Genomic DNA, 22,954 nt, shown 5'->3' with positions numbered 1-22,954 from the left:
TACATGTGGGCATCGGATTTAGATGAATGAGAAGATTACAAATTATTTTGGACTAACCATTCTCAGTTTGCAGGGAGAGAAGTGCAAGGCTTTGTAGGAAAACCTTTAAACTCTGTTGTCAATGAGTTACCAAATAATCGAGATACTTCACCCAACCAATAAAACTTTGCACACCCCCGTTTTCCAACTGCATAATAATTATGAATAATAATAAAGAAAAAACAACTATTATCTTATGAGTCTTATCCCAAATCTAATACTGGATTCCTCATTGGGTCCTGGCTGTACTTATGTAGCAGCATCAAGATCCAGTGCGATGCCCCCTCGATTACATATTCTTAGGATATCCATCCACAATGGGAAGGATACCTGACTTGCTCACGTGAGCAATGGTTATCACACTCTGCTACCAGACCCAGTTGTCATTGAAGTCAGGTTACTGTGAAATCTCTGGAATATAGCAAATGTTGTTAATTCTAAATTGGGTTTCACCGTCATCAAGGCATAGAGCTCATTTCTCACTCAATCAAAGACAATCTGTAACAGCAGGTAGAAGAGGCACTGCGTGGATTAGTTTAACAGCATTTGACACCATCAAGCACAATTTATGGTCCCAGTAGTATTTCTGAACAGATTCTAGATCGGCTCAGGTCATGTCTGGCTGACCATTTTCAGCCAAATTATCTACCCCCTGTTCTTCAGGAGACTTAGTACTAACTGAATGTCCCAAAGATCACCACCTTCCCCTAACATTTATAATATAAGTGCAGAGGTTCTCCTGTGCGTATAGGTTCACTTTCAAAATGTTTGTGAGTGACACCAAAACCCTTCTAAAACTGAAATGTCACCTGGTAGGCCAGACTATGCACTCCAGTGCGGCATGCCCAAGAAAAGAGATTTATGGTGGGGCATCTGATGGAAGTAGTCAGGAATGGGATAACTGCAGATAGGATTTCTGACCAGCAGAGGAGGAAGGGTACATGTCCTGACTTGTATTTCCACACTTAATAAACTTCAATTAAGCTCCACTTTAAACACTCCTTTGATCCCTAATTAGCCGATATTTCTTCACAGCGCGGTTTCAAGCTTAAGCAGCTAACGAAAATCGTATGCTTTAGCATCGGTTCTCTGTTGTATCTACTTTTGCTAGCTCAAGATTCGATTACAGACATATCCCCTCTTTGGGTACTTTTATAGCTCTACTCTTCAGAATCAAAGTCATACAAAATGTAGTAGACCATTTTCTTCTCACTAAACGCGCATTTGACCAAAGACTTCACTGTCTTTGCAGAATAAATCAGCATTAACATCTGTTCGATTATACAAAGTTCAATGAGCATTGTAACGTATTCCGCCTCAGTCCATTACTGGAAGCCAAACTCTGCCTTTCGTCCAGGGCATGATGCTGTACCCGAACACATCTTTTGACTGCCCTGTAGTTTTATAGCAATCAAAATCATGTTTACTGCATTGCACCTACAAAATGGAATTCTCTGCTGCAAGCACCTGGGAGCTCAGATTCGCGTGCACCTTTCATGAAACAGAAAACCTGCATTTATGTACCACTGCATATCTATGAGATAGATTTTTTTCTTCACATCCTTTCAGGCCATTTCAGGGTGCAGGAACCCATGGGCTTACAATCGATCTATAAATTAGATAATAAAATTGCACTCTATTGCTAGAAGGGTGTGGAAAGTTGAGAAGCTTCAACGTTGATGCCTTAACTAAGACCCAACCATCCAGCCATCTTTAAATGTTCATTCTTGAATATGCATGAAGCGTGGCAGTCACATCTCAGGTAAAGTTACTGTACCTTGGAAACTGGAAGTGAGGAATGAATAAACGGGGCTGCGGTGCCCCGTTCTGTGGTCATCCATGAATCTCTTCTTGTGAAGGAAGCTCTCTCAATAGGCTGGATGAGCGTTGCCTTTGTAAAGGGTGCGCTATTTGCGAGCATTAGTGTGTTTGTTTAAAAAAGGGCATAATGATTTTTATTAGATTTGTCCAGCAGGGCCCTGATGTCATCAGTGGCGGCAATGAGGGCAGTTTCAGTGCTGTGGTTGCGGCGGAACCCGGACTGAAATGGGTTCAGGATGCTTTTTCCCTCAAAGTAGCGGGTCAGTTGTTTGTTGACGGTCTTCTCAATGACCTTCGTCAAGAACGGGAGCAGGGAGATTGGCCGGAAGTTCTTGAGGTCCTTGGGGTCAGTCTTGTTTTTTTTTAATAGGGTGGTAATCTCGGCGTGCTTCCAGCTCTCCGGGAAGGTTGCTGTCTCAAAGGAGATGTTGATGGCTTTCCGGAGATGGGGTGCGATGGTGGTACTGGCTTTGTTGAAGATGTGGTGTGGACATGGGTCTGACGGAGATCTGGAGTGGATGTGTTCATGATTTTGATGATATCGTCGTCGTTTATGTTGGTCGAGGAGAGCAGGGGGACGGTGTGGATGGTGGCATTGGGGACGGAGGTCTCAGTGGTTATCGGGGCGATTGTGTGGTTGAAGCTGTTGTGGATGTCTGCGATGGAAGAAGGTGGCAAGGGAGTCTCACAGGTCTTGCGAAGGTGGGATGTCTTTGGTGTTGGAGCTGGGGTTGGAGAGTTCCTTCACAATGTTGAAGAGCTCTTTGCTGTTGTGTGCGTTGTTGTCTAGGCTGTCTTTGAAGGAGGCTCTTTTGGCAGATCTGATGAGTTGATGGTATGTGCGGTTGGCGTTCTTTTGTGATGCGTGACTGTCCGGTGTCTGTTCGCGGTGCCATTTCTTCTCTAGCTGACGGCAGGTTTGCTTGGAGGACTGGAGGTCTTCAATGAACCAGTTGGCTTTCTTGCGGGTGTGTCTGTTGGAGGGTTTCTTGATCGGGGCAAGGGTGTTGGCACAGTCGTCGATCCATTGTCTGAGGTTGCTGGTGGCGGTGTCGGGGTCAGTGGGCTCAGCGGGTGGGCTGTGGGCAAGGGTGGTGGTTAGCTAGTCTTCGGTGACTTCGCTCCAGCAGCGGCGGCGGATCTGTTGGGTGAGGTGGTGCCTGGTGGGTTTCCGGAAGGTGAAGGGGATGCAGCGATGGTCGGTTCAGTGGAGTTCGGTGGTGTGGTTGAAAGAGACGTAGGAGCTTGCGGAGAAGATGGGGTCAAGCGTGTGGCCGGCGTAGTCGGTTGGCTTGGTGACGAGTTGTCTGAGTCAAAGGTTGGCAGGTTGGCCATCAAGGTGGTGGAGTTGCAGTCGTTGTTGTTCTTGAGGTGGTAGTTCAGGTCCCTGAGAAGGATGTAGCCTTTGGAGGTAAGGGCGTGTGTATTGACGAAGTCGGTGATGGAGTTGTTGAGCTGTGGTTTTGGTCCGGGGGGGTCTGTAGATGAGAGTTCCTCTGAGGGTAGTGTTGGGGTCGGTGTTCATCTGGAAGTGCAGGTGTTCGGCGGTGCTGAGGGTGTTGTCGGTGTTGGTCGAGACTCTGAGAGTGTTCCTGTGGGCGGGGCGGTTGTGTGATTGAAGCTGTTCTGGATGTCTGCGATGGAAGAAGGTGGCAAGGGAGTCTCACAGGTCTTGCGAAGGTGGGATGTCGTTGGTGTTGGAGCTGGGGTTGGAGAGTTCCTTCACAATGTTGAAGAGCTCTTTGCTGTTGTGTGCGTTGTTGTCTAGGCTGTCTTTGAAGGAGGCTCTTTTGTCAGATCTGATGAGTTGATGGTATGTGCGGGTGGCGTTCTTTTGTGCTGCGTGACTGTCCGGTGTCTGTTCGCAGTGCCATTTCTTCTCTAGCTGACGGCAGGTTTGCTTGGAGGACTGGAGGTCTTCAGTGAACCAGTTGGCTTTCTTGTGGGTGTGTCTGTTGGAGGGTTTCTTGATCGGGGCAAGGGTGTTGGCACAGTCGTCGATCCATTGTCTGAGGTTGCTGGTGGCGGTGTCGGGGTCGGTGGGCTCAGCGGGTGGGCTCTGGGCAAGGGTGGTGGTTAGCTAGTCTTCGGTGACTTCGCTCCAGCAGCGGCGGCGGATCTGTTGGGTGAGGTGGTGCCTGGTGGGTTTCCGGAAGGTGAAGGGGATGCAGCGATGGTTGGTCCAGTGGAGTTCGGTGGTGTGGTTGAAAGAGACGTAGGAACTTGCGGAGAAGATGGGGTCAAGCGTGTGGCCGGCGTAGTCGGTTGGCTTGGTGACGAGTTGTCTGAGTCCAAGGTTGGCGAGGTTGGCGATCAAGGTGGTGGAGTTGCAGTCGTTGTTGTTCTTGAGGTGGTAGTTCAGGTCCCTGAGAAGGATGTAGCCTTTAGAGGTGAGGGCGTGTGTACTGACGAAGTCAGTGATGGAGTTGTTGAGCTGTGGTTTTGGTCCGGGGGGGTCTGTAGATGAGGGTTCCTCTGAGGGTAGTGTTGGGGTCGGTGTTCATCTGGAAGTGCAGGTGTTCGGCGGTGCTGAGGGTGTTGTCGGTGTTGGTCGAGACTCTGAGAGTGTTCCTGTGGACAATGGTGATTCCTCCTCCCACTCTGTTGGTGCGCTCCCTGTGGGTGATTTTGTGGCTATCGTGGATGGCTATGGGGATGTCAGGTGCCGAGGAGGGGTTCAGCCAGGCTTCCGTGAGGAAGGCGACGTCTAGGGAAGTTGAGTCGAGTAGGTCCCAGAGTTCAACAGCGTGTCTTCGTGCAGAGCCGGTATTGAGAAGGATGCCTCTGAGGTGGTTGCGTTCTTTCCCGGTGGGTGGCTTTGTGGATTGGATGTTGGTAAAGCTGCAGTTCCGGCAGGAGAGGGGTCATTGGGTGCGCTTTGGGCAGCCAGGAAGCAAGTATGAGAACGTCCAGTGTTGAGTGCGAGGACGGTGCTGGCATCATAGTGGAAACGGGCGTCGTGGGGTTCGGGGGGGCCAGCAGGGTCAGATTGGGAACTGAAAGCAGCCCTGGCAAATTCAGCCAGACTAGTCCCCGTCCGGCGCATAGTGAGCGAGCGTAGCGAACGAGCTCAGTGAGCGAGCCCGACCGCCACTAGGCGGGTTTTCGGGGGTTGCTCCTTCCAAGAAAAGTTTGGAAACAACAGCCCAAAATGGTGGATTTTACAGCACATTTTTCATTAAATATTCAAATTGTATCAACTTTCAAAGTACAGTAAATATAGATTATGACCTTAAAGAACATCAGTTAACCCACCCAGTCATATGTACCCATAGGCATTCTTTCAGAGAGCATCAAAAATAGACACAAATAGAATCAGAGAAAACAAAGTAAGCGTGAGACCAGCCCCCACATGGTGTGTAGCGAGCAAGCGCAGTGAGCAACCACTACTAGGGGCAGTTTGGGAAGTTGAACTCCCCCCCCCCCTAAGAAAATTTGGGTGACAGAAAGGTCACTGCTGGTTAATGTGTTTCATCTTTGTGCACATTATCATTAGCATTGGCACTGCTGGGTAACGTGTTCCATCTTTGTGCACATTGTCATTAGCATTGTTACTGCTGGTAACCTGTCCCATCTTTGTGCACATTATCATTAGCATTGTCACTGCTGGGTAACGTGTTCCATCTTTGTGCACATTATCATTAGCGTTGTCACTGCTGGGTAACAGTCCCATGTCTGTGCACATTATCAGTAGCATTGTCACTGCTAGGTAATGTGTCCCATCTCTGTGCACATTATCATTAGCATTGGCACAGCTGGGTAACGTGTTACATCTCTGTGCACATTATCATTAGCATTGGCACAGCTGGGTAAGGTGTTCCATCTTTGTGCACATTATATTAGCAGTGGCACTGCTGGGTAACGTGTCCCATCTCTGTGCAAATTATGATTAGCATTGGCACTGCTGGTAACGTGTCCCATCTCTGTGCACATTATCATTAGCATTGGCACTGCTGGGTAACGTGTCCCATCTTTGTGCACATTATCATTAGCATTGGCACTGCTGGGTAACCTGTTCCATCTCTGTGCACATTGTCATTAGCATTGGCACTGCTGGGTAACGTGTCCCATCTTTGTGCACATTGGCATTAGCATTGGCACTGCTGGGTAACGTGTCCCATCTCTGTGCACATTGTCATTAGCATTGGCACTGCTGGGTAATGTGTCCCATCTTTGTGCACATTGTCATTAGCATTGGCACTGCTGGGTAATGTGTCCTATCTCTGTGCACATTATCTTTAGCATTGTCACTGCTGGGTAATGTGTCCCATCTCTGTGCACATTATCATTAGCATTGACACTGCTGGTAACATGTACCATCTTTGTGCAGATTATCATAGTATTGTCACTGCTGGTAATGTGTGCCATCTCTGTGCACATTATCATTAGCATTGTCACTGCAGGTAATGTGTACCATCTCTGTGCACATTATCATTAGCATTGGCACTGCTGGTAACGTGTACCATCTTTGTGCACATTATCATTAGCATTGTCACAGCAGGGTAATGTGTCCCATCTCTGTGCACATTGTCAGCAGCATTGTCACTGCTGGGTAATGTGTCCCATCGCTGTGCACATTGTCATTAGGATTGTCACTGCTGGGTAATGGGTCCCATCCTTGTGCACATGGTGACGTACAATGTTAGTCACTAGAGTCTCTGTATAAACGAAAGTGGTCTCTTTGTGTCTCCAGACCTGGATCTGTGAAGGCTGCCCTGTAGGGATGGGGAGGGGGTGATATGAACATTTCCAAACGGAGGGAGACCCCCTATGAGGTGTTTGTTTTACTTAACCTCCGGGGTTTCCTGACTTCGGAAACAAAAGCTGTGAGTGGAGCCCCCTGCAGTGCCCAGGGCAGGTGTTACTTGGAGGGAACCCCCCCCCCCCCGCCTCCAGCTCCCCGAAAGAGACTGAACTTCCTTTTGGAAAAGTCAAGGTTATTATGGGGATTCCAGTAGGACACTCTCCTCGCAGACTCCCGTCCCCAGCTTCAGAGATATGACATCACAGGTTTCCAAAAAGAATCACTTCCTCTAAGGGTTTAGAGACAGTTATTATTAACAAAGCATTCCAACAATTAAAACCACAGAAACATATCAGTTGTGTTAATGTATTGCTCATGAAACAAAAAACTATGCATTATTCCCTCAAATACAAGAATTATTCAAAGTGGGTCCATATGTGTTAATGTAACTGTTCGATTATAACTAAAATTGCGGTTTCATTCTTAACATACATACATATATGCTCAGATTTAAAAGCATACAGAAGAGTAGCTATATATCTCAGCGCGCGCACGCTCTCTGATATCACTGTCACTAATATCTAAGTCCATCCTCCATCTTAAGCCAGGGAAGGGCTCGCTGACGCTTGGAAGCAGTCTGGGATGTCTCCTGGGATTTCCCTCAGGCCCCTCCCCACCTTTGTTCTTTTCTACAGTATATGGTCTGCAGGAATTTCCAAGAGGACTTCTTGGTCTTTCCCAGAGTGATGCCAGGCCCAGGTTACACCTCGCCCGCCCCTTTTAGTGGTCACTCTACATAAGGCTTTTTTTTTGGGGAGGTCACTTCCCCCTTAAGGGTATATAACCCCTGACAGGAGAGAGACACAACACCTGCCAGCACTAGAGGCCCAACCTGCCCCTTCTGTCAGCACCAGAGAGAGAGCGAATGACTGTCACAGGGCAGATGGACAGAGAACATCTATCCCCAAAGACAGCGACTGATTGAGACCTCTCTTTGAACTAAGACCAGTGCTTTAAATTGGCCGGTACTCACCGGTACTGAGTACCGGCACTTCTTCATTTCCTCCCCTTGAGTACCGGTACTTTTTTCTAGAAGAAAGAGAGTACCGGTACACATGGAGATCTGACTTTAACCGAGGCAGCGCTCTACCTTTATCCCTCAACTTATACTACGCAGCACCTTTCAAGCACTGCAAGGAATCAATCAATGGAGCTCGTCACCAAGACCCAGCGTGAGCTGCTTTGTAAATCAGAGCAGGGGTGTGTCTGCTGAGTCATTTGCTTAACCAAAGATCTTTCACAGTGGGTGCTAAGAGGGGGCTGTAAAATCTAATGGGTGGCGGTGGGAGGCACTATTCAGGACATAACAAAAGAACGTATGGGAAGGCTTTTACAGTCGCCACGCATCTGAATTGCTTTGTTGCACACTTCCACTTCCACACTCGCTGATTCCTATTTCATCGACCTTGGACAGACCTTAAGACCAATCAAAAATGTGGAGATTGGCACCTGGTTCCCCAGTACAGACGTTGTCAGCTCTGGCCCTAACTCCGGTTTACAAATGTTCCAGGAGAGACTTGTTTATTTATTTTATGCATTTTTATATAGCGCAGACTTTACCCGTAGGTGTCAGAGCACTTCACAATAGGAACAGTAATGATACATGAGGAGAAAATTACAAGTGAGCAAATTACAAAAGCAAACGTTAAGTTACATGAGGCAAAAGTGGCAATTGTGAGCAAACAAAATACAAGAGGTAGCAAACGATACAGTACAGAAGGAAAAACTGATATGTGTGCAGGCTACAAAAGCATACAAAGTACAAGTAGAGGTATAGTACTGCAATAAATGGCAGAAACTCCAGCACAAGAACAAATGTTACATGAGGCAATGGTGGCACTTGCGCAAGTATCAAAAGCAAACAAAATGTATGAGGTAGCAAACAGTATGTTACAAGAGAAAAGTGACATGTGCATGTTACAAAAGAGTACCAGTACTGAACAGATGACTCAGTGGGCTGTAGGCCACCGGTTCGATTTAAGGCAGGTTAAAGCAGCATGTAATCCTTAGGCGGTTGATAAAATGCATGCAGATTTCATGCATACAACCTTGGTACGGTCAAAAAGCTAACCCCGCCCCTTGTTCCCCCTTAGCCCCGCCCTAAACTCAGCCCACTGCTCATTTTGGTGAGTACCTGCACTTATTTTTTTCCATTTAAAGCACTGACTAAGACTGACTGCAGAGACAGAGGAGACATCCCCAGAGACTGACTAACGCAACAGAGAAAACCTCACTAAGGCCGCAGCAGACACCAGTGCACAAGATGCTTCAAGGCGCCTTCCAGGTGAGACTCTGCTACGGAGTTTTGCAGCTGTAACAGCTGTATTTGTGTATTTTGCATCAGTTTGGGGCGCATCATTTGTTTCCATTGGTTGGACGCCTATCCCTTGATCTAGAAATTCAATTTGTTTTTAATAGAGAGATTTATTTTATAGAGCGGAGAGTGCATTTACTTATTAGAAGATGTACATGGTTATAATACTCCTTTTACACTTTTATTCGTCTTTTATTTCACGTTAGCTTCTTGTAATTTTGAAATACTTTTTATACTCTTACTTTTTAATGTTTTTCCGTTTTCAAATGTACGTTGGTGAATAAAAGGATGGCACCTTTTATTCCTACCCCATCATGTGTTTCTCTATCGTCTGCTCTGAGTGCATTAGACTTGTTTCTGTGCTGTTCATGCTATGAATGTGCATGTCTACCATTAGCATAACAGGAGCATCTTAGGTAATTAAGGTCTGTTGTAAGAGGAGTCGAACTGGTTTGTAATTGCTGTTCCTGCCTCCCCTGACTTGCCTGGTGTTACTGCGCCACCTCCGCCACCTGGAACGAGGGAAACGCGCCCCACACCGAGCTACCGCCGCGCCAGGAGTCACCAGCGGCAGCGGAGCGGTCTCGGTACCCCAGGGGGACCTGCAACAGCGCACGCTGTGCGCGTCATCTTCTAGCGCCAGGAGGCGCCTTAAAAGTCGGGTCCACCCGCAACGCGGGACGCGAGCGGGACGCCGGGCGAAGCCCGGGCCAAGGGCGGGCCCGTTTTAGCCCGTTCGAGACCGTGAGAGACTGGACTGGACCTTCCCTCTTACTCCCACCCTCCAAATTGACTAGTGGCAAGGTAAACCAACTCTACATCTACTGTGTGACTGGCCTATTGTTAGTTATTCAGTGCTAGGGCTTTGTTGCCAACCATTGTTTGTTCATCATGTCTAAACAAAAAACGCCTGTCACTCCGGCTAATACCATGCATAACTACTTAGTTCAGGTAGTGACAAAAATTAATAATAACCGGAGGACCTCCCTAGGTATGGGGGATTCGCCACCTTGTGCCCAAATCAACCAATCAGGGGTGTCCCAGCCTGTAACTGATGATCTTACTGTCTCCGACCCTAGTGAAGTCCTAATTGAGCACTTAGAAATTAATGGTTCAATGACTTCTACGGACCATCAGTCTGATCCCTTTACAGATCTGATCAACTTAGAAGACCAAGATAAATCTGTGACAATTGAGGAGTCAGTTATAGAAACCAATACCTCCCCAACACCTGTCCCCGCTCCAAGAGCAAAAAAAGGGATCACTAAGGCGCCACCTAGAAGAGGTGGCTTACGCTCTTCTAAAAATAAACCCGTAACCCCACCTAGACGAGCAAAAAGAAAGAAAGAGGATGGGATAAGGGAGGAGGAGTATGAAAATGAAGAAGGGGAGGACACCCTTTTAATTAAGCTCATGGGCACACTAGAGTCCAAACTACTAGGTTTAATGAAACCCCTCATATCAAAGGTTGACCAATTAGTTACCAAGGTCAACAAGTTAGAGTCCCTGTTAAGGAAAACCAACGAGGGGGTGGGTGAAATACCAAATCTAGTTGCATCAAAAATTGACCAAATGGAGACTGTGGGAAAATCAACAGGGGTGACCATGAATGCTGGTTTACAAGCTTCTTCAGACCATGTCCAACACGCCAGTCTTAGGAATGATATTACCCTTGACATGAATCTACCTTCTGAGGCAGCCCAATTAATGGGCAATAGCATTACTGAGACCCTAAACCCAGAATCTGCCCCAGTTGAATTAATTGTTGAAGCCTCGCCCCTTATTTTAGTACTAGCTAACACACCCCTGCTGAAAACTGGTCAGATCGAGTCCCCTGATTCCCTAAGAAATAAGGCTCTCCAGTGGTTGAGTAGTAACATGCATATATCCCCCTGGGGAAAGGAAAAACTATCAGACGATCTGCTTACAGCAAGAAGAGTTAGGTGGATAGGTACTAAGCCAAAGAAATTTCAAGGGGATTGTGTGGTTCTGAACTTTAAGGGCCCCGATGTTCTGCCCGACGTCCTACGGAACATTCTCCCTCCACAACGTAGGACAGCTGAAATAGTCCCACTGACACTGGATTTCTTCTATAGTAGAAGGGGTCTAGTAGCAAAGCCGAGTATACTAAGAACTAAATGGACAGTAGTGGGAAATAGAAGGGCTAGAACCAATCCAGCATGTGAGTGGGGGCTAAGCTTGGATAATCAATATTCTGTGTTAACGGATCTGAATGAGTGTGATTGACTCGCATATGTCTCTCCTGCTACCCTGAATATGTGGTCGGGCCAAGGCCGTGTCAAGATTTCCATGTTAGATGAATCTATACCAGCCCCAGATGAATCTTGTACCTCCGGCTCGGAAGAACAAAATAGAGCCCAGGGGGAACAGGAAAAATCATTGGAGGAAGTTGAGTTGTTATCGAGATTGAACAAAAATGTAATATTAGGAGTAGATCCTGCAGAAACATTAATCATTCCCGACACTGTCCAGACGTACTCTCAGCAGGCTAATCCAAAATTATCAATCATTTCATGGAACATAGCCGGAATAGCTAATAAGTTAAATATTCCAGAATGGGGTGATTTTATTAATCAGTACGATATTATCATGTTCCAAGAAACTTGGTCGACTATACCAATTTATAGGCAAGGGTATTTAAATTTCTTTGTCCCGGCAATTAGCAATAGAGTGGGACGTCCCTCGGGGGGCCTGTTAATTTGGGTACGCCAAACTTTGAATTGTTCGGTAAAGCAAAGGTCTATACCCTCTAACGATATTCTGGCACTTGATTTTACCTGGCAAAATGGTCATCAACTAGCCCTGTTTAATTTGTATTCAAGGGGAGTAGCCAGGGGTAAATCATCAGAGACCCTATCGTGCCTTGAGAACAATATTGAACAGCTACCAGACCCCTCTTACATAATAATAGGCGGGGATTTTAATACTACCTTCGAGCCCTTGGGCGAGGAGGATATAGTCCTGGCTGAAGATGAGGACACCAAGTGGGGTATACCCCAACTAGATATCCCTGTAATCAAGACTTGGAGCACGGTAGCAATACAACTGAAAAGCTTTTGTCTCTCAAGAGGACTTAGAGCAGCGAATGGCCGGACAGTGTCAGATTCTATGGGGAAAAATACCTTTGATAATGGTAGATCGGCCAGCAGGATAGATTATATACTCCTAGATGTAAGGCTCTGGGATAAACTGGAAGATATGGAAGTGAAGGCTAAGATTGAAAGCGACCACAATCCATTGTGCCTGACACTACATACCTACCATGACATATTTGAGTATCCTAGAGAGGATCATATGGTCACACAGGACCTAGTATGTTCTAATAACTCCCGTTACTTGAAGTGGAGTATGCTCCTAGAAGATCTCGCTAAAATAGAGACTCTAAAGAAAGTAGTAGTGGGTGAAGTTGCTAAGATTAAGTCCCATTTTGGACAGACTAATTTTATCGACTACATGATGACTGCCCATGAGATATTTTTTACTACAATCCAAAGTTTTTTCCGTAAAAAACCTCCACAAGTAAAATGAAGAAACCACAAGAAACAAGGGGGTGGTATGATAAGAATTGCAGGGCAGCTCGAGATATCCTCGGGAAGGAATTAAGACGGGGAAGGCCTGAAGCAGTAAGGCGGGCGAGAAACCAGTATAGGCAGGTCCAAAAATTGGCTAAGAAGCGTTGGGACGAGGATTGTTGGCAAGAACTTAAGGAGATTTGTGCCTCCAAGGATTCAAAGCGCTTCTGGGCCTCAGTAAAATGGGCAAAGGGTGGCATAGCACCACAGCCTGTTAATAATGTCGCAAAGAACAGTTGGATAGAATACTTTCAACCACAGTATGCCCGTAATCCTATGTTTAATAATGTCAGCCTTCCTCTACAAGTCTACTACAAAACACCACTATTTGTTGAGAGGGATGTGAGTGTTGTATTAGACTGCATAGCAGGGGGGAAAGCACCAGGTATGGATGGCATTCCGGCTGATATTTTTCTATCTGACCGGAAGTCCTGGTGTACCTACTTTACAATGTTGGCCAATGCAGTGGCTATGGGAGGGGAAGTGCCTGCCTCATGGAAGGGAGCAGAAATAATTCCCATATATAAAAAAGGTGACCGTTCCCTGGCTAAAAACTATAGACCCATTAGTCTAATCGACACAGCTCAGAAGTTAATGGGTCGACTAGTCCAAAATAAACTGCAGCAATGGATCGACGCAAATAACATCTTGTCACCTTATCAAGCTGGGTTTAGGCCCCTAACTAGTAGCGTCGACCAAGTTCTCCATTTTCTAACAATTTATTGGAGAAATGTCACCTTGAAGAAGGGGACATTGTATGCAGTTTTTGTAGATCTAAAAGCCGCTTTCGACTTAGTCCCCAGGGAAAAACTTTGGCAGACCTTGGCGGATGCAGGCATAAAACAGGAATTGCTCACACTCCTTGTTCGCCTACATGAAAACAATTTCGCAAAGATACGATGGGGCAAACAAGGAGAGGTAACTGATTCCTTCCCGGTTGAACGTGGGGTGCGGCAAGGGTGTGTCCTAGCGCCAACCCTCTTCTCCATTTATATAAATGGTATTGTTGAACATCTAGAGAAGATTGCTAGTGACGCCCCTGTAATAGCCGGCTCCCGTGTACCAGTTCTCATGTTTGCGGACGATACATTATTACTCTCCCGCACCCCTAGTGGGTTACAAAAAGTAGTTGATGCCTTTGGTGCATATTGTGATGATAAGGGCCTAGAATTAAATACTACCAAAACGAAATTCATGTGCCTTAATCAACAGTCCTCCTTTAAGGGTGTAATAAAATACAAAGGAACACCCCTAGAAAGAGTGGACTCTTTTTCATACCTAGGTATCACTCTGCAAGAAAACATGAGCTGGAATCACCACATAACTACAACCCTTCTAAAATTTAGACAGTTATCAGGTGCTATTTCGCTAAAACACCGTACCTCTCTGACAAAGCCTTTGAATTGTGTCATGGAAATTTATTCTATGAAAGTCCTGGGGGCTTGTCTATATGGTTCTGAATTATGGGGTTTCTCAAACTTGAGCAATCTGGGCCGAGCGGAAAATAGGTTCCTAAGAGGGGTCACAATGGTCCCCCAAAGTACCCCAATAATTCCGTTAAAATTAGACCTGGGCAGAAAATCAGTTGTGGATTTAGCGAGGCTTCGGCCCCTCCTGTACTGGAGGCGAATTATGGTGACCCCAGAGTTAGGCCACTATGCAGCAGCATTGATGGATGTCATCAAATTCGATCGTTTCCATACTATCCCATGGCTAAGGGAGTTGCGGGGTCTACTTACAGAATTGAAATTGGACCACCTATGGGACAACAAAGATCCATCTTGCTTCCCCTCTAAGGAAAAGCTAAAAGATCTTTATTGGGAGATGACATATCTTGCAATGTTTAGTGACAGTACAAGTGTAAAGCTAACATCTCGCTTTTTAAACTTAAAAATGTATCCATCATACGAATGTTTTTGGGACCTAATTGAAAAACCGTATGATAGAAAACTTTATTTTCAATTTCGCATTGGTACATTACCCTTAAATGCGTTTAAGAAGCATTGGTCCCAGACATGGGATGAACATTGTCACCATTGTAATGAGGAAATTGAACACATCTCCCATTTTTTGTTTTGTTGCCCACTGTATTTGGCCCCCAGACGTAAGTGGTTAAAACCGGTGTGCTTAAAGTTGGGAACCCGAAGCCAAGCCGAAGCCCTCAGGATACTTGAATCAGATTGTACAACATTATATGTGGTTGGTGTAGCAAAGTATCTGGCATGGTCGTGGCTAATTCGCACCCGATCATTATTGGCTACTGTATCATAATGAAATTATGTATATCCATAAATTGTTTTATTGCGACAAACTGTACGTTTTTTAACCTATGAAATGTGTCTCTTAAATTGTAATAATGTGTTGTAATTTTATGACCTTTTATTACGTCTTATTCGACATCAAATGTTTAATATGTATTTTTAGAAGTATTTTTATAAGTAGTATTTATTGTATAGGGCTAGGTGAATGCTTTTATGACAAAATGTCGAATAAAGCTTATAAATTGATTGTAATTGCTTCTTTCACGATGTGTAATAATGCAGGTTACACAAGGTTTTCAATTAGCCATAGTCTTTAGAGGCCGCCCTGATGGGAATTTTCAAAGTAACACTATTTTAGCCAACCAGAAGTGTATCCCAGATAGCTAGTGCCTGGGTGGTACACTGTGCCCCAGGAAACATTGTCCATTTCACGTCCATGACAGGAGCAAGATGTATAGTTTCATACTGTGCCAACTGGTATCATGCCCATTCCCCACACTGTTTCCGTCCCAACATCCTGCCAGAGTGCCTGCCCAGAACAGAGACCACCTCGGTGCTGAGCTGTGTGATCATCAAATGCAGGAGGAGGAGTAGGGCATGCTGAGGCCTCTCGCCTACTAGCACCTTGTTCAGCCTTCCTTCAATGAGCTAACAATTCCTGAGCTCACAACTCAGGCTGAGGAGGGTCCCCTCAGCCTGAGTTGGGCGCTCAGCTCAGGAATGGGTAGCTAAGCTCATTGAAGCAAGGCTGAACAAGGCGCTAGCAGGCGAGAGGCCCCATGTATACACAGAGCTGTGCTGTGCTGTGCATATATGGTGCGGTCTGGAAAACCCCTTGTTTTTATTCCCCTGTGCCTGTACTTGCTTTCTTGGTCAGAATTGTGTTTATTCCTCTGTGCCTGTACTTGTTTTCTTGCCTAAACTTGTTTTTCCTTCTTGTGCCCAGTTCTCCAGCGGCCATCGCCCATTTTTCCCTCCGCTGTGTCCCAGCAGCCCCGCACCTCTGCAATCCCATTCGCCGCCCTGCTTCTGCCTCCCAGCTGCTCCTCCCTCCTACATCCCCTCATATGGAGGCCGCGCAGCGGGTGCGCTGCTGGCGAGCCAAAGGCGCACCTAAGGCAAGCCCGTCTGCACCTGTCCGCGGCTGGGCCGCACCCAGCGCCAGGACCCCTGGACCCCGCGAACGCCACAACCCCTGACACAGCTACAATGCCAGAACTCTCCATGCACTCAACACCAGACGATCACATACCTGCTTCCTGGCCGCCCTGAAGAGCACCCGCAGAGCTTTCACCTGCCAGAACTGCAGCTTCACAAGCATTTGCCCCACCATGCTGCCGACCAGGAAAGAACCCAACCATCTCAGATGCATCCTTCTCAACACCCACTCCGCCCACAAACACGCAGTTAAACTCTGGGACCTACTCGACTCAACCTCCCCAGACGTCGCCTTCCTGATGGAGACCTGGCTGAACGCCTCCTTGGCACCCGACATAGACATAGCCATCTCAGAAGTCTACAAGATCACCCACAGGGACCACACCAACGGAGCAGGAGGAGGAATCGCCATTGTACACAGGAACACTCTCAGAGTCTCGACCAACACCGATGACACCCTCAGCACCGCCGAACACCTGCACTTCCAGATCCACACTGACCCCAACACCACCCTCAGAGGAGCCCTCATCTACAGACCCCCCCGGACCACGACCACAGTTCAGCGACTCCATTGCCGACTTTGTCAGCACACATGCCCTCGCCTCCACAGACTACATCCTCCTCGGGGAACTGAACTTCCACCTTGAGAACAACAATGACACCAACTCCACCACCCTGATCGACAACCTAGCCAACCTCAGACTCAGAAAACTCGTCACAACACCCACCCACTCTGCCGGTCACACGCTTGATCCCATTTTCTCCGCAAGCCCCCACGTCTCCTTCAACCACACCACCGAACTCCACTGGGCCGACTATCGTTGCATCCACTTCACCTTCAAGAAACCCACCATGAACCACCGCACCCAACAGATGCCTCGCCGTTGCTGGAGCAAAGACACCGAAGACCAGCTAACCACCACCCTCACCCAGAGCCCACCTGCCGGCCCCACCGACCCGACACCGCTGCCTGCAACCTCAGACAGTGGATCAACGACTGCGCCATCCCCCTTGCCCCGATCAAGAAAACCTCCAACAGTCTCACCAAGAAGAAAGTCAGCTGTTTCACAGAAGACCTCCGGGCCTCCAAGCAAACCTGCCAAAAGAAGATCTGGCTCCGTGAACGAACATCGGACAGCCACGCAACCCACAAGAACGCCACCCGCAGACACCATCACCTCATCAGGTCTGCCAAAAGGGCCTCCTTCAAAGACCGTCTAGACAACAACGCGCACAACAGCAAAGAGCTCTTCAACATTGTGAAGGAACTCTCCAACCCCAGCTCCAACACCAACGACGTCCCACCCTCGCAAGACCTGTGCGACTTGCTGGCCACCTTCTTCCACTGCAAGATCGCAAACATCCACAACAGCTTCAACGCCACGACTGCCCCGACAACCACTGAGACCTCCGCCCCCATGACCACCATCTGCACCAACCACCTGCTCTCCTGAACCAACATCAACGACGACAACACCATCAAGATCATGAACACCATCCACTCCAGATCTCCGTTAGACCCATGTCCACACCACATCTTCAACAAAGTCAGCAAAGCCATCGCATCCCATCTCAGGAAAGTCATCAACACCTCCTTTGAGACAGCAACCTTCCCGGAGAGCTGGAAGCATGCAGAGATCAATGCCTTACTCAAGAAACCCAAGGCGGACCCCAAGGACCTCAAGAACTTCCGGCCCATCTCCCTGCTCCCGTTCCCGGCAAAGATCATCGAGAAGACCGTCAACGAACAACTGACCTTCTACTTCGAGGAGAACAACATCCTAGACCCTTCCCAGGCCGGGTTCCGCAGCTACCACAGCACGGAGACTGCCCTCATCACCGCCACCGATGACATCAAGTCCCTGCTGGACAATGGAGAAACCGCGGTTCTCATCCTCCTGGACCTGTCTGCCACCTTCGCCATGGTCTACCACCAGAAACTATGAACATGCCTTCACAACACTGGGATCCAAGAGAAGGCCCTGGACTGGACCACCTCTTACCTCTCTGGCAGAACATAGAGCGTCCGCCTTCCCCCTTCCGCTCCAAAGCCACCGAGATCATCTGCGGCGTACCCCAGGGCTCATCCATCAGCCCAACTCTGATTAACATCTACATAGCACCGCTCGCCCACGTCGCCCGTCGGCACAACCTCAACATCTTCTCCTATGCCAATGACACAAGTTGATACTCTCCCTCACCAAGGAACGCCACATCGCTAAAACCAACCTTCACGAAGGAATGAAGGCCATCTCTGAATGGATGAGGGACAGCTGACTGAAGCTGAACTCGGACAAGATGGAGGTCCTCATCCTCGGATCTACCCCTTCGTCCTGGGACGACTCCTGGTGGCAGACCACACTGGGAACTGTCCCAACACCCACCGACCATGCACACAATCTAGGGGTCATCCTCGACTCCCCCCTCTCCATCACTAAACAGGTCAACACCGTCTCCTCCTCCTGCTTCAATACCCTCCGCATCTCAGCAGGATTTACAAGTGGATCCCCACTATAACGAGAAGAACGGTCACCCAAGCCCTCGTCAGCAGCAGGTTGGACTAGGGAAACGCCCTCTACGCAGGAGCCTCGGCCAAACTCTTGAGACGGATCCAATGCATCCAGAACACCTCTACACGCCTGATACTCGACATCCCTCACAGCAGTCACATCACACCCCACCTGAGAGACCTGCACTGGCTCCCGGCCAACAAGAGGATAACCTTCAAGCTCCTCACCCACGCACACAAGGCACTCCACAACACCGGACCAACGTACCTCAAGAGACAACTCAGCTTCTACACACCCTCCTGCCAGCTCCGCTCCACCAACCTCGTCCTCACCACAGTCCCCCGCTTCTGAAGAGCGACCTTCGGCGGCAGATTGTTCTCCAACCTCGCTGACAAGATCTAGAACACCCTCCCTATCCACCTACCGCAGACCCAAGACCTGCTGACCTTCAGAAAACTCCTCAAGACCTGGCTTTTCGAGCAGTAGCAGCATTCCCCACCCCAGCGCCTTGAGACCCACATGGGTGAGTAGTGCGCTTTACAAATGATATGGTTGATTGATTGATTGATTGATGTAGGCCCTGAGTGGTCTCGCTGGCCCAACACCTGATGGACCTCAGCGGTTTGCAGGACAGAAAACCAGCAGCAAAACACAGTCAAAGTACTCAGCAGTGTACCCGAGGGTGCGTTCGGTGCCCCCAGAGGAGCAGAGTTATGGGCCCATGAAGGGCCCCCATGTGGGTTCACGTGAAGGTGAGGAGTTAGATTTCGATGGTTCCAGAAGAGAGTCAGAGCCTACGGCAAGGCCAACCAAGTCGGGATCAACCATGGGGCCACTGGCAAGGCGGACTGCAGCAACACAGGCACCCTCCTTAGAGCCAGGTAAAACATATGGCAAGAGGGAGGGGCCAGTAATGGAATGGTCTCCGTGGGGATGGTAGGAGGAGGGGTTTCCGGGGAGAAGAGGATAGGTTGTGCAAGGGCAGGTATGTTTTAGACATAGGGGTGGGTACCGAGGAGGAAGGTAAGAAGGATCTGGCCAAGGCAGTAATTAGCAAAAGCACAGAGAAATCTGAGATAAGGGAAGAAACCGGCGGGGGTAATAAAGATGAGCTTGAAAGTAAAGAGTTGTAGATTAAGAGACTCCCTTATATGGGAGCGACTAGGTGATTGTGGTCACATTTGATGCTGGCAACTAAAGAGCGCATATGGAAAGGTGAATAAGTTGAAATGCTGAAACTATTGCACAGGGAAGTGCACGCAAAAGAAGGCTCCAAAGAAGAGGAATGCAAGCTGGCTAAGCGGCAAAGGGTTCCTCTGACCATAGAAAACTGGACAGCAGCTTTCTTGATTTATGTTAGTGTTTGCTGTGAGAAATTCCCAGAAAACTGCGTAGCACTATTCAAGTATATGGTTGTCATTCACAAAGCTTAGATCACAGGGGGGTTATCCATGGGCACAATTCGATGAGGAATTCCAGGCCCATATGGCCTGGGATACGAAGGCAAAAATAGGAGGAACTTGATTGAAAGATTTCATCATAAGTGCTCAAAGTGCAGAGGGAAACATCCCTTGTTCAACTGTTATGGGGTAGGGGGGTTTCAGCAAGGGGGCAGCAGTGGGGGGGGCAACACTGGGGACAGCAGCAGCAGCATTTTTCAGGCTAAAGGAGAACTAAGGGTTTTCAGGGGTCTGGGACAAAAGGCTAAATATGCCAGTTAAGGCAGAGGAATTGGAGGCAGCCTTACAGAATTGTGAGAACCAGAAGGCTGTTTTCGTTTGAGGTATGAAGGGGCCTAGACACAGGCGTGGGTCAGAAAATTGAAGTCAGCAAAAGAACATTCACAGGTTGTGCAAGATAAATTAGACAAAGAGGTAAGAAAAGGGAGAACGGTGGGCCCTTTCCCAGATTGGACTCTGGACAACTTGATTGTGATACCAATTGGGGTGGTGCCCAAGATAGAACCTTGAAAATTCAGGTTTATTCAGCATTTATCATGGCCAGAAGGGTGCTCGGTGAATGATTTTATCTATGAAAAGGAAGCTACTGTTTCTTACTCGTCAGTTGATGTGCCACGTTACTGGTAGTGACAACGGGTGCAACGGTGGAAATGGCAAAATACGACATATAATCGACTTTCCAAAGAAAGCTTTATACCTTCGAAATCATCAGGTTGTCCTACTTTCCTTGTTCTGATGAAGACCCGATACGGTTGCCAAAAAGTCTGCAAATGATCATTTGCCGAACTGAAACGGAGACAGACGCTTGCTGATCATCTCTCTAGTGATCGCTATTGTGGCACTTTTTTCCCCCCTATTTCTCCACCGGATGGTGACGAAACCTGCATACATTGCCTAAGATACCCATAGTAAGAAATCATTGCGAGGGTGTCGGCTGACACCCCGCCCGCACAGGCTACGGGAGAAATCATCAGGTTGTCCTACTTTCCTTGTCCTGATGACAAGGAAAGTAGGACAGTTGCCAAAAAGCCTGCACCACTTACTAGGGTCGAAACGTCGACGTTGTACTATCAATCTGTCCATACTAAGTTTCAACTGAAAAAAAGAATAATCGTATTGTTGAGACCATTGATTTCAAATTATGGACCGCTGTTAATCTATGATTTTATGTGTTATTGTGTTACCACATAGTCAGATCATCACCTGTCACTACCACTCACCTCAGCACCTCACTCTATCTGTGATTCCATGTCACTATTGTTTTGGACAGCCTATTTTTATCTTTGATTAACTCATGCAAAACATCTAAAAATAAGAAAACTCTTTCAAAAATCAGAATTGTGGTGTGTGTTCTTTTTACATATGTTGCATACAGTATTTCCATGAATAATGTTGTGAAATGCACAAAGATTATCAAAAATAGTTAAGCATAACAAAGAAAATATCTTACGTTCCGACAGAACCACTGTTTTTGTCTAAAGTTTAGAACCCAGGTTCTGAGGGTCACTAGGTCACCCCATTAGAATTAATGGTTTCTTAGTTTTGTAAGGCAGTTGCCAGTTGGTTTTTTTGTAATATGCACCTGTTTCAATAAAACTGCCTTTTTCACACCCAAAATGGGTCTCGGTTTGGTTTGCCCCCTCCCTCCCAAGTGCATCAGACTTTCTTTGTTGTTTTCAACAACAAGCCTGAATGTAACAGGCCCCGGATAAGCATTTGGTTATGTTTTTAGGGGCAATATGCGTGCTAGACGGTAACCAGAGCAACAAAGAACTTTATAGTGAGTGTGTTAGCTGGGATCAGTTAGTCATGCCTCTTCACAGCTTAGGTGACAAAGGAGAATCTAAACAAGTGAATTTTGAGGAAAATAATATATAAAATAGTAGTAGAAAGAAGGTATATACAAGGATATTGTTGTATGAAATTGCAGAGTTTGTTAATAACAGTACATAAAATAAATATGTACGTAAATCAAAGTGAAGAGGGAAAAAAGGAGGAAATGTTGCACAGAATGGTGAGTGAGGAGGTAGGAGCAGCTGTACAGGAAACATTAAGACATGTTTTGGGTAAGAGAGAACGAAGAAATGTAGATGAGGAGGAGTATTTTTCTGTGTCGGATTTTGACAATTCCAAGAGAGGTCCTGAGGAAAAATACCTTAAACAAAGTGACATAAGTATGAAGAATCTAAAAATAAAGGGGGTGAGCGGCTCACAAAGTGCAGGTGTCCAAAGAGACATTCAGAGAGGTCAACTGAACACTGAAAACAGAGGAAGTTTCAGAGATGAGTTGGAAATGCAAAAGGATAGATCAAGTGAGGATCTGGATGAATATATTCTAGGTTTAGAATATAAAGACGGATTAGATGAAGAGAGTGAAGTGGGTAGTAATACATCGACTGTGGTAATCCATTTGGGGAAAAATTGTTTGACCCATGGGAAATAAGACATCCCAGGGGCTAAAACTGGTGGCCCTTAGATCATGTTTCACAATACATAAGGGCAAGATTGAGCAAGTCTGGAGAATGAGGAGATCAATATCATGAGAGCTGAGTGTCACGGTCCATCATAGAAGAGAAAGTGACTCTCACACTAAACACAAACCCCGATTTGATCACATATATGTTTAAAATGGAGAAGTGTTCGACCTGGCCCTTTTTGCAGGTTTATCCCCACAACTTTTTGCCTCATTTTTTTCTGACCCTGTTTGTGTTGACTTTAGGGATCTGGGCGCTCTACCACTGCTAATCAGTGCTAAAGTGCAAGCGCTCATTGTGTAAATTGTGATTCTGATTGGTAATTCATGATTGCCATATTTGATTTATTTATATGTCCCTAGTAAAGTGTATTATGTGTGCCCAGGGCCTATAAATCAACTGCTACTAGTTAGCCTGCAGCACTGATTGTGCCACACACATGTTTTAAAATGCCTTGTCGCCCTGATAAGTACACCCACTTACCAGGTCCTAACCTTCCCTTTTTATACATGTAATGCAA

This window comes from Lissotriton vulgaris, chromosome 7 (genome assembly GCF_964263255.1).
Source record: "Lissotriton vulgaris chromosome 7, aLisVul1.2, whole genome shotgun sequence".
NCBI classification, from domain to species: domain Eukaryota; kingdom Metazoa; phylum Chordata; class Amphibia; order Caudata; family Salamandridae; genus Lissotriton; species Lissotriton vulgaris.
Note: the sequence above shows the minus strand (reverse complement) of the source record.